General features: G+C 37.2%; 1 pseudogene; it reads left to right on the top strand.

Moving 5' to 3' along the window:
- The first annotated feature begins 3,841 nt into the window (after positions 1-3,841).
- On the top strand, positions 3,842-3,997 carry LOC123847427 (large ribosomal subunit protein eL39-like; annotated as a pseudogene).
- The last annotated feature ends 6,432 nt before the right edge of the window (positions 3,998-10,429 follow it).

The raw sequence follows: 10,429 nt of genomic DNA, 5'->3' as shown, positions 1-10,429 counted from the left end.
AGAGAGATGTACACAGAGATAACCCTGAAGATCAGGAGAAGGGTTCCACTGAGTAGTCATCTGAGTACTGATCGGCACATGTATGTGTGTAGAAAATGTCTAAGGCCAGGGAAAGAACCATCCAAAAGACTTAAAGGGAACAGTACCCTGTGTTCACAAAGGGCCAGGAACAGTATTTGCTCCCACCAGTCATACTGTGAAACTTCATAATTCTAGGACTTTGCCTCAAGAGGGGAAGTAATAATAAACCCTAGACCAAGCACTGCTTTGGTCCTACCTAGCAAATCTTAAGCACAAGACCCAAAAGGTCAAAATATTTCCAGTTTCATCACAGACTATTTCATCACAGACCGAAGTTCAAGAATATTTATATGAAAATAAAAATATCCAGCACCCAACAAGGTAAAATTCACAATGGCTGGCATCCAATAAAAAATTATCAGGCATATAAAGAAGCAGGAAAATACAATCCATGTTGAAAAAGAGTAATCAGTTGAAACCAGCTCAAAACTGACACAAACATTAGAATTAGTAGCAAAGATAGTAAACAGTTTTTATAACTGTAATTCACAAAGTTAAGTAAAGACATAAGAGATACAAAAAGTTGAAAACTACGACATCTAAAATAAAATCGAATGGTATAGAATTAGTAGCCAATTAAACATTTCAGAAGAAAACATTAGTATACTTTGAAAACATACCAGTAGAAATTATTCAAAATGAAACACAGAGAGAAAAGAGAATTTTAAAAATAAACACAACATTAGGCTGTGGAACAATTTCAAGTGACCTCCTGTATGTGTAATTAGTGTCAAAGTAGGAGAGGGAGAAAGGGAAGACAGAAAAATACTTGCATATTGGCTGAAATTTTTTCAAATTTGATAAAAACTATAAACCCATAAATTCAAGAATCTCAATAAAGGCCAAGTTCAAGAAACATGAAGAAAATGATACATAGCACATAATAATCAAATCAAACCAGTGAAAAATAAAAAATCTTAAAAGCAGACAGAGGTAAAAAGAGGTGCTATATACAGAGGAACAAGGATACTATGACAGCAGATATCTCATCAGCAATAATGCAAGCCAGAAAGCAATGAAGCAACATCTTTAAGTTACTGAAAGAAAAATTTGTCTACCTAAAATTCTGTAGAGCAAACATATCCTTAAAAAACAAAGACAAAATCATGACTTTTGAGACATACAGAAACTGGAAGAATTCCTCACCACCAGCCGACCTAGAGTATAAGAAATGGTAAAAAAGAAGGAAAATGATACAGGTGAAAATATAGATCTACAGAAAAGAATGAAGAACGCTAATATTGTAAATATATAGGTAAATATATAAGATTTGTTTCTTATTATTTAAATGTCTTTTAAAAATAATTAGTTACACAAAAACAATCACAATGTAGTATAGGGTTTATAACATATGTAAAAGTAAAATATATGGCAAAACAACACAAAACATGTTGAGAGAAATGGGAGTATACTGTTGTAAGTTTCTCACATTGTACACTTAATAGTAGACTGATAAGTTAAATATGTATATTATAAACCCTAAAGCAATCAGTAAAATAACAAAACAAAGAATTATAATCATCTTACAAGTGAAATAATAAAAGTAATCAATCCAAAAATAGATAGAAAAAGGAAGATGAGAACAAAGAATAGTGGAACAATTAGATAACAACTAGCAAGGTAACAGATTTAAACATAACTATATTAATATTCACATTAAGTGTAAATGGTCTAAATACTCCAAATAAAAAGAAGTGATTGTTAAATTGGAAAAAAAAAAAAAAGCAAGGCCCACTGTATGCTACCTATAAGAAATACACCTTAAATATAAAAGCACAAATATGTTAAAAGCAAAAGGATGGAAAAGGATATACTACACTAACACTTACCAAAAAAAAACTACAGTATCTATAGTAATACTACACAAAGTAGATTACAGAGTAAAGTATATAATCAGAGGTAAAGAAAGTCATTTCATAATGATAAAATGGTCAATTCATCCATATGACAAAACATTTCCCAAAATGGTGATGCATCTAATAATAAAGATTCAAAGTACATGAAGAAAAAAACTGATAAAACTATAATGAGACAATTTTAGTCAAAACTTCAGTACTCTCTATAATTGATAGAAAAAAATAGACATGGGATGCCTGGGTGGCTCAGTCGTTAAGCGTCTGCCTTCAGCTCAGGTCATGATCCCAGCGTCTGCACTGGGATTGAGCCCCGCATCGGGCTCTCTGCTCAGGGAAAGCCTGCTTCTCCCTCTCCCACCCCCCTGCTTATGTTCCTGTTCTCACTATCTCTCTCTTTGTCAAATAAATAAATAAAATCTTTTAAAAAAGAAAAAAATAGACAGGAAATCAATAAGGACATAGAAGATTTAAGCAATGGTATCCATTAACTTGACCTAATTGATACTTATAGGAAACTCCACCCACAAAAATAGAATACACATTCCTTTCAGGTGCACACAAAACATTTCCTAAGATAGACCATATTCTGAGCCATAAACTTAAAGTCTTAAAATTTGAAAAGAATCTGTCATACAATGTAAATTCCCTGACCACAATGGAATTAAACCAGAAATAAATAACAGAAAGTTTTCCGGAAAGTCTCTCAATATTTACTAACACACTTTTAAACAACCCACAAATCAAAATATAAATCAAAATGAAAAATAGAAACTATTTTGAACTGAATGAAAATGGCAAAAACACAACAAATTTGCAGGATGGTACTAAAATACTACTTTGGGGAAATTTATAGGACTAAATCCCTTTTTTGAAAAGAAGAAAGTTCTCAAAACTTCAGTTTACACCTTAAGAAACTAGAAAAAGAAGAGCAGACTAAACTCAAAATAAGTAGAAAAAGGAAATAAGATCAGAACAAAAATCAATTAAATAGAAAACAGGTAAGCCATATAGAAAAATCAATGAAACCAAAAAAATGTTTCTTGAGAAGATCAATAAAATTGATGAGTTTCTAGTTTTTTCAGGAAAAAAGGAGAGAAGACAAAAATCACCAGTGTTAGGCATGACAGAGGAAATATCACTGCAGAGTCTATACATACTGAAAGGATAATAACAGAATATTATTAAAAACTTTATGCCCATAAACCAACAACTAAAACAAAATAGACATATTTCTTGAAAAACACAAACTACCAATGTTCAGTCAAGAATTTGATGACTTGAATAACCTTATTATATCTATTATAGGCACTTTTTCCCACAAAGAAATTTCCAGGCCCAGACGGTTTCACTGACAAATTCTACCAAAATTTTAAGGAAGAAATAATATTAATTCTATACCAACTCTCCCAGAAAATTGAAGATGAGGAATACTTCCCAACTTATTCTCTGAGATCAGCATCACCCTGATACCAAAACCCAGACAAAAATATTACAATAAAACAACAGACCAGTATCCCAACAATTTGATATCCAGAAGCAAAAAAATAAACTCCAATCCGCATTTTGACATGATATGCAAGAATTAACTCAAAATGGATCATGCACCTAAATATAAAACCTAAAACTACAAAACTTCTAGAAGAAAATATAGAAGAAAACCTTTGTGACCTCAAGTTAGAGAAAGATTTCTTAGCTCCAACACCAAAAGCATGATCCATAAAGGAACAAATTGGAAAACTGGACCTCATCAACCTTCAGCATTTCTGATTTTTGAAAGACGTTAGTAAGAAAATGAAATGACATGTCACAGACTGGGAGAAAATTATATATTTAATTTAAAAACATGCATCCAGTTCTCTCTTTTTCTCTGCCATCATGGTGTATGCAGTTGACTGTTCCTCACCATGTCTTCTCACAAGACTTTCAGGATCAAGAGATTCCTGGCCAAGAAACAAAAGCAGAATCATCCCACTCCCTAGTGGATTCAGATGAAAACTGGTAATAAAATCAGGTACAACTCCAAGAGAAGGCATTAGAGAAGAACCAAACTGAGTCTATAAGGGATCGCACATGAGATGGCACACATATTTATGCTGCATGGAGGTCATGTGCTCACATCCTATCACTCTGTGAATATCAATACCACCTGAACAGTAGACATGTTTTATCAGGGAAATTATTTTTCTCTGTTACTATGCTTTTGCACCAGTAGGTTAGTTCAGTAATAAATATGTGAGACCTTAAAAAAATTGCATCCAGGAAGCATAAAGAATTCTCAAATTCAATAATAAAAGATAGACAACCAAACAAAATAATAAATCTATGAGCAGACCCTAGGGTGATCCCTAATAAGTTGTATCCTTGTATAATCACCTTCCCCTGAGTGCAAGTAGAACCCGTGACTTGCTTTTAACCAATAGATTATGGCAAAGGTGATGGGATGTTACTCCCATGATTACCTTATGTTACACAAGACTCTCTTTTGGCAGACTGGAGAGAGTCACATGGCAAGGACCTGCAGGCAGCCTCTGGAGCTAAGAGGAGATTCCATATGAGATAGCTAGTAATAATCTGGGACTCTGGTCATACAGCTGCAAGGAAATGAGTCCTGCCAACAACTTGATAAGCTGGGATGTGGATCCTTCCCTAGTCAACCACCAGATTAGAAATCAACCGGGACACCATGTTTACAGCCTGGGGAGACCCTGAACAGAGCACTCAGCAAAACTGTGCCCAGACTCCTTACCCACAGAAATCATGAGTTAATAAGTGTGTACTGCTTTAAGCTACTAAGTTTGTGATAGTTTGTTATGCAGCAGAATACTAATACAATGGATAAAAGTTTTGTACAGACACTTCACCAAATAAGATATATGGGTGTCAAATAAGCACATGAAAAAAATGCTACCTATAATTAGTAATTAGGGATATCTAAGTTACAACTGCAATGAAATAATAATACATACTTTTTAGAATTGCCAAAAGTGGTGGCAAGGACGGGGGGAAACTACAACTCACATATGTGCCTGGTTGATCTGTACAGTGTTACAGCCTCTTCAGAAAGCAGTTAAACAGTTGCTTCAAGTACACAACCTAGCCCTCCACCTAAAGGAGCTGGAGAAAGAACAGAAAATAAAGCCTAAACCCAGCAGGAGAAGAGAAATAATAAAGATCAGAGCAGAAATCAATGAAATAGAAACTAAAAGAACAGTAGAACAGATCAATGAAACTAGGAGCTGGTTCTTTGAAAGAATTAACAAGATTGATAAACCCCTGGCCAGACTTATCAAAAAGAGAAGAGAAATGACCCAAATCAACAAAATCATGAATGAAAGAGGAGAGATCCCAACCAACACCAAAGAAATACAAACAATTATAAGAACATATTATGAGCAACTCTATGCCAGCAAATTCGATAACCTGGAAGAAATGGATGCATTCCTAGAGATGTATCAACTACCAAAACTGAACCAGGAAGAAATAGAAAACCTGAACAGACCTATAACCACTAAGGAAATTGAAGCAGTCATCAAAAATCTCCCAAAAAACAAAAGCCCAGGGCCAGATGGCTTCCCAGGGGAATTCTACCAAACATTTCAAGAAGAATTAATACCTATTCTTCTGAAACTGTTCCAAAAAATAGAAATGGACGGAAAACTTCCAAACTCATTTTATGAGGCCAGCATTACCTTGATCCCAAAACCAGACAAAGACCCCATCAAAAAGGAGAATTACAGACCAATATCCCTGATGAACATGGATGCAAAAATTCTCACCAAAATACTAGCCAATAGGATCCAACAGTACATTAAAAGGATTATTCACCACGACCAGGTGGGATTTATCCCTGGGCTGCAAGGTTGGTTCAACATCCGCAAATCAATCAATGTGATACAATACATTAACAAAAGAAAGAACAAGAATCATATGATCCTCTTAATAGATGCAGAAAAAGCTTTTGACAAAGTACAGCATCCTTTCTTGATCAAAACTCTTCAAAGTATAGGGATAGAGGGTACATACCTCAATATCATAAAAGCCATCTATGAAAAACCTACAGCGAATATCATTCTCAATGGGGAAAAACTGAGAGCTTTCCCCCTAAAGTCAGGAACGCGGCAGGGATGTCCACTATCACCACTGCTATTCAACATAGTATTGGAAGTCCTAGCCACAGCAATCAGACAACAAAAAGAAATCAAAGGCATCCAAATTGGCAAAGAAGAAGTCAAACTCTCACTCTTTGCAGATGATATGATACTTTATGTGGAAAACCCAAAAGACTCCACCCCAAAACTGCTAGAACTCATACAGGAATTCAGTAAAGTGGCAGGATATAAAATCAATGCACAGAAGTCAGTGGCATTCCTATACACCAACAACAAGACAGAAGAAAGAGAAATTAAGGAGTCGATCCCATTTACAATTGCACTCAAAACCATAAGATACCTAGGAATCAATCTAACCAAAGAGACAAAGGATCTGTACTCAGAAAACTATAAAATACTCATGAAAGAAATTGAGGAAGACACAAAGAAATGGAAAAACATTCCATGCTCATGGATTGGAAGAACAAATATTGTGAAGATGTCAATGCTACCTAGAGCAATCTACACATTCAATGCAATCCCCATCAAAATACCATCCACTTTTTTCAAAGAAATGGAACAAATAATCTTAAAATTTGTATGGAACCAGAAAAGACCCCGCATAGCCAGAGGAATGTTGAAAAAGAAAAGCAAAGCCAGTGGCATCACAATTCCGGACTTCCAGCTCTATTACAAAGCTGTCATCATCAAGACAGCATGGTACTGGCACAAAAACAGACACATAGATCAATGGAACAGACTAGAGAGCCCAGAAATGGACCCTCAACTCTATGGTCAACTCATCTTTGACAAAGCAGGAAAGAATCTCCAATGGAAAAAAGACAGTCTCTTCAACAAATGGTGTTGGGAAAATTGGATAGCCACATGCAGAAGAATGAAACTGGACCATTTCCTTACACCACACACAAAAATAGACTCCAAATGGTTGAAAGACCTCAATGTGAGACAGGAGTCCATCAAAATCCTAAAGGAGAACACAGGCAGCAACCTCTTTGACCTCAGCCGCAGCAACTTCTTCCTAGAAACATCGCCAAAGGCAAGGGAAGCAAGGACAAAAATGAACTATTGGGACTTCATCAAGATAAAAAGCTTTTGCAAAGCAAAGGAAACAGTCAACAAAACCAAAAGACAACTGACAGAATGGGAGAAGATATTTGCAAATGACATATCAGATAAAGGACTAGTATCCAAAATCTATAAAGAACTCATCAAACTCAACACCCAAAGAACAAAGAATCCAATCAAGAAATGGGCAGAAGACATGAACAGACATTTTTCCAAAGAAGACATCCAAATGGCCAACAGACACATGAAAAAGTGCTCAATATCGCTCAGCATCAGGGAAATCCAAATCAAAACCTCAATGAGATATCACCTCACACCAGTCAGAATGGCTAAAATTAACAAGTCAGGAAACGACAGATGTTGGCGGGGATGTGGAGAAAGGGGAACCCTCCTACACTGTTGGTGGGAATGCAAGCTGGTGCAGCCACTCTGGAAAACAGTATGGAGGTTCCTCAAAAAGTTGAAAATAGAGCTACCATATGATCCAGCAATTGCACTACTGGGTATTTACCCCAAAGATACAAAAGTAGGGATCCAAAGGGGTACGTGCACCCCGATGTTTATAGCAGCAATGTCCACAATAGCCAAACTGTGGAAAGAGCCAAGATGTCCATCGACAGATGAATGGATAAAGAAGAGGTGGTATATATATACAATGGAATATTATGCAGCCATCAAAAGGAATGAGATCTTGCCATTTGCAACGACGTGGATGGAACTGGAGGGTATTATGTTGAGTGAAATAAGTCAAACAGAGAAAGACATGTATCATATGATCGCACTGATATGAGGAATTCTTAATTGCAGGAAACAAACTGAGGGTTGCTGAAGTGGAGGGTGGGGTGGGAGTGATGGGGTGACTGGGTGATAGACACTGGGGAGGGTATGTGCTCTGGTAAGCGCTGTGAATTGTGCAAGACTGTTGAATCTTAGATCTGTACCTCTGAAACAAATAATGCAATATATGTTAAGAAAAAAAAAAAAGAAGCAGGAGAAGGTAGTGGGAGGGGAAGAATGAAGCGGGAGAAATCGGAGGGGTAGACGAACCATGAGAGACGATGGACTCTGAAAAACAAACTGAGGGTTCTAGAGGGGAGGGGGTGGGAGGATGAGTTAGCCTGGTGGTGGGTATTGAGGAGGGCACATTCTGCATGGAGCACTGGGTGTTATGCACAAACAATGAATCATGGAACACTTCATCTAAAACTAATGATGTAATGTATGGGGATTAACATAAGAATAAAAAAAAAAACAGTTGCTTGAAAATTAAACATATACCTATCCCTTATAACCCAGTCATTACTCTCCGAGGTATTTACCCAAGAGAAAAGAAAGCATATATGTTCATCCAAAGCCTTGTACATGAATATTAACAATGTATTTATCTGTAATAGCCAAAAGTTAAAAATACCCCATGCAGCAATTGGCGACTGGATCAATACACAATGGAATACTACTCAACAATAAAAAGGAATAAACTATGGATACTCACTAAAGCATGGATGAATCTCAAAATAATTATGCTGAGTGAGAGATGCCAGACCAAAAAATATATATACTATATCATTCCATTTATATTAAATTCTGGAAATTGCAAACTAATCTATAGTGACAGAAGCCAGATCAGTAATTGCTTATATGCGGGGGAGAAGCAGGAAGAGATTGCAAAGCAGCACAAGTAGACATTTGGGAATAATGGAAGTATAAGTCATCTTGATTGTGCTGATGGTTTCACTGATGAATACATATGTCAAAACTTATCAAAATGGTGCACTTTAAATATGCATGATTTATTGTGTGCCAATTATACCTCAGTAAAGCTGTTAAATTTTTAAAATAAAAAGAATTGGGGGAGAATGACAAGGTGTATTTTATTTTTTTTTAAAGATTTTATTTATTTATTTGAGAGAGAGAATGAGAGAGAGCATGAGAGGGAAGAGGGTCAGAGGGAGAAGCAGACTCCCCGCTGAGCAGGGACCCCAATGCGGGACTCGATTCAGGGACTCCAGGATAATGACCTGATCCGAAGGCAGTCGTTTAACCAACTGAGCCACCCAGGCGCCCGACAAAGGTGTATTTTAGATAAGATGTGCATGGAAGGCTCTCTGCAGAGGTGCCATTTGTGTAGAGATATGACTGGGGAGAAGAGCATTCCAAACAGAGGGAATAGCGGGTACGAAGGCTCTTGGCAGGACTCTGCTCAGCACATCAGAGGGTAATGTGCCTGGAACAGTGAGCAAAGGGCAAAGATGAAGTCAGAAAGATAGAGAAGGCCCAGATCGTGTAGAGCTTACTCTGAGAGAGATGGGAATGTACTGGATTATTTTGCACTGAGTTGTGACATCATCTGATATGTTTTAAAATTATCATTCAGAACTATGACTATCATTCTCAACTGTAAGGAGGAAGGGCAGAAGCAAGGAGACAAGTGGGTGGACTATTGCTCTAGTTAGGTAAGAGATCATGATGACTTTGCTGCAGGAAGGTTGTGGTGGAGGTCAAGAATAGGGACTTGAGGCAGGATTATTTCAAAGATAGGGCTGCCTCGTTCTGGTGACAGGTCAAACATAGAGAGAGGAAGAGAGAATTCAAAGATGATTGATTCTAAGGTGTTTGGTCTGAACATCTGGAAAAATTAATTTACCCGTTACTAAAATGAGGAAGTCCAGGTTGCCAGTTTCTAAGATGTGTTCAGCTTAGGATATGTTAAGTTTACAGTGCCTGTTACACAACCAAGCAGCAATATTGAGCAAGCTGGCTAGATAGGTCTGTGAGCAGGGCAGAGAGGTCAGAACTGGACCTGGGATACAAATCTGAGAAGGAACTAGAGAACAGGTGGGAGAACTGAGCAGTGGGCATGTAGGAGGTAGGAGTGAGAGATCAGGAAGGAGAGGAAAAACCAGCAAAGACTAAAAGTGTAAAACCAAGGGAAGAAACTGTGTCAAGAAACACCATGATTAACTGTGGGGAATTCTGCTAACAGGCCAACATATGAGGACTCTGCATTGCCCACTGAATTTAGCAATAGGCCGCCTGGGCTCACGGGAGAGTCAGAGGTGAGGAAGTGGAAGCAGCAAGTTATCAGCAAGTTTCACTGTCAAAGCAGGCAGAGAAGTTGAAGAGTAGCTGAAGAGGTACATGGCGGTCAAGGGAGTTTTTTTTTTAAGATTGAAGATATTATTATAGCATGTTTGTATTCTGATGGGAACACTAGCAGAGAATACAGAGGTAAAAATTAATGATGCAAGAGATGGGGCGGGGAGTGGGACAATTACAGAAAAAGTCCTTGAGCTGCGGGAGCCATAGGAGATAAAGATG

The sequence above is a fragment of the Mirounga angustirostris genome, unplaced genomic scaffold, assembly GCF_029215605.1.
Source record: "Mirounga angustirostris isolate CCGP_5_RB_7025 unplaced genomic scaffold, mMirAng1.0.hap1 SCAF_2, whole genome shotgun sequence".
In the NCBI taxonomy this organism is placed as follows: Eukaryota; Metazoa; Chordata; class Mammalia; order Carnivora; family Phocidae; genus Mirounga; species Mirounga angustirostris.
The sequence above is the reverse complement of the archived record's forward strand: the minus strand, read 5'-3'. Positions and strand labels throughout refer to the sequence as shown.